At 50.0% G+C, this 2,474-nt stretch overlaps 1 pseudogene; it reads left to right on the top strand.

Annotated features, from left to right (window-relative positions):
- Nucleotides 1-2,474, top strand: part of LOC108318248 — a 4,893-nt pseudogene continuing 2,419 nt past the window's right edge.

Raw genomic sequence — 2,474 nt, 5'->3', positions numbered from 1 at the left:
ATGGGCACTCAGTGTGATTTATTGGCAAGTGAGCCAATAAATGTTGATCATCAACGTCTTTGGGGCAGCTGGGCAGGGACTATGGTGCCCCATGTGGGGCAGGATTCTATTTTATATCCATGGTTCCTATGGACAGTGAGCATGATGTTCTGATGAGCTGGCATGGCCAAGGTGGCGTTCCACACCCTGGACATCCACTTAAGCAATCAGCTGCAGAGGGCACTACTGCTTGTCCTGGACAGGGGACTCATGGCCCTCCTCCTTGAGGAGTTCTGGTCCTGTGTGCCCAAGGTGCAGCTGGCCCAGGGAGGAGGAGGCTGGTGTGCATCGATCTCAGGGGTGGCTCCCCAGCTCCATCTTCACAAATTTCAGTATTTCCCATCTGTTTGCAGCTAACCTGTCCTCCTGCCAGCATCTGTGACAGCTTTTTTGTTTTGAGACAGAGTCTTGCTCAGTCATCCAGGCTGGAATGCAATGGTGCAATCTCGGCTCACTGCAACCTCCGTCTCCCGGTTTCAAGCAATTCTCCCACTTCAGCCTCCCGAGTAGCTGGGATTACAGTCACTCGCCATCATACCCAGCTAATTTTTGTATTTTTGAAGAGATGGGGTTTCACCATGTTGGCCAGACTGGCCTTGAACTCCTGACCTCAGGTGACCTGCCCACCTTGGCTTCCCAAAGTGCTGGGATTACAGGTGTGAGCCACCATGCCCGGTTGTGACAGCTTTAATGATGCATGCATGTTCTTCGAGTAAGATTTAGCCTTATTCTGAAATACTCGGCATGGAAAAGTTGCCATTGGATTCAAAATGCATCTGCAAATCCATGGGAATTTCAACATTCCGTTTGAGGATGAATAAAGGGAAGAGTTGTTCAAGTTTTTTTTGTTTGTTTTGTTTTGTTTTTTGAGATGGAGTCTTGCTCTGTCACCCAGGCTGGAGTGCAGTGGCACAATCTTGGCTCACTGCAACCTCTGCTTCCCAGGTTCAAGAGATCCTCCCACCTCAGCCTGCCATGTAGCTGGGATTACAGGCGTGTGCCACCATGCTGGCTAATTTTTTTTTTCTTTTTGTATTTTTAGTAGAGATGGAGGTTTCGCCATGTTCTTGAACTCCTGATCTCAAGTGATATGTCCACCTTGGCCTCCCATAGTGCTGGGATTGTAGGTGTGAGGCGCAGTGCCTGGCCATGCTTGAATAATTACAGTGGGTTTCTAACTGGCCTTCCTGTTTTCTCCTTGGACTGCCTACAGTTTATTCTCAGCACAGTAGCCAGTATTTTTTTTTTTTTTTTTTGAGACAAAGTCTCTATTGCCAGGCTGGAGTGCAGTGGCGCAATCTTGGCTCACTGCAATCTCTGCCTCCCAGTTCAAGCAATTCTCCTGCTGAGTAGTTGTGACTATAGGCACACGCCACCCAAGTCTTTAAATATAATTGCAACTGGGCATATGGCAATGGCTAGGGGTCCCAAGTTGGCGGAGGACCTGAGCCTGGGAAGTCAGCGCTTCGTCCCTCTCTTCCCCACTCCCCTCCCCACTCTCTCCCTCCCTCTCTCCCCAAGAATGTTCCCTATGAGTTGTTGGAGGATTGTCCTGTGGACGAAGTTGAAGATGCATTTCAGGGCCTGGGAAAAGAAGATGAAGAAACTGATCAATTCAGTCATAATATATTTGGGTCAGGTGCAGCTGATGATGATTGGCAGGAAGCTCATGAGCACCTGGCTAAACTGGAAGAAAAGCAACCAGTGGCAGCTAATGAACAGACAATGCAGAGAGAGATGAAATGGACTTCTCATGGGTGACCATGAGGAGAATCTGTCAGAAAGGCTCAGTAACATGGTGACTGAAAATGAACTAGAAGATCCAGCTATCATGAGGGCAGTGTCGACCAGACTCACTGTCTCACTCTGTTGCCCAGGCTGCAGTATCTGGGATGGATCTGAAATTCTCAAGGGAATTCGAAGACCACTACTTACTCAGGAAATGCCTACAGTGTCTGTATTAGAATATGCCTTGCCTCAGGGGCCCCCAGGGTCCAGAAGATGATCAGGACCTTTGTGAACGTTCATTACTGAGGCGGTCAACTTCACTCCACCTAAGCAGATGGCTGTACCCAGCCTTACCCATCACTTTCTGTGTCCGAAGCCAGTCCATGTTTGGCTCCCAGTGCCATTGTATTATCCTGCTCGCTATGGTGACAGGATGTCTCCAAGCCAGCTCTGCTGTGTCCTGCTACAGCCTGGATGGATGTCTCCCAGCCAGTTCGCATGGCTCCCTGGATTTGTTGGTGGGCCACTCGTTGCCATGAATCCCAAGTTGCTACAAGGGCCAGTTGGGCAGATGCTTCCCCCAGCACCAGGCTTCCGTGCCGCCGCCTCCGCTGCCTCCTCCTCCTCCTCCTCCTTCTCCTCCTCCTTCTTCTTTCTTCTTCCTCTTCCTCCTCCTCTTCCTCCTTCTCCTCTTCCTTCTTCTCCTC

The sequence above is a fragment of the Cebus imitator genome, unplaced genomic scaffold (assembly GCF_001604975.1).
Source record: "Cebus imitator isolate Cc_AM_T3 unplaced genomic scaffold, Cebus_imitator-1.0 Scaffold216, whole genome shotgun sequence".
Classification (NCBI taxonomy): domain Eukaryota; kingdom Metazoa; phylum Chordata; class Mammalia; order Primates; family Cebidae; genus Cebus; species Cebus imitator.
The sequence above is the reverse complement of the archived record's forward strand: the minus strand, read 5'-3'. Positions and strand labels throughout refer to the sequence as shown.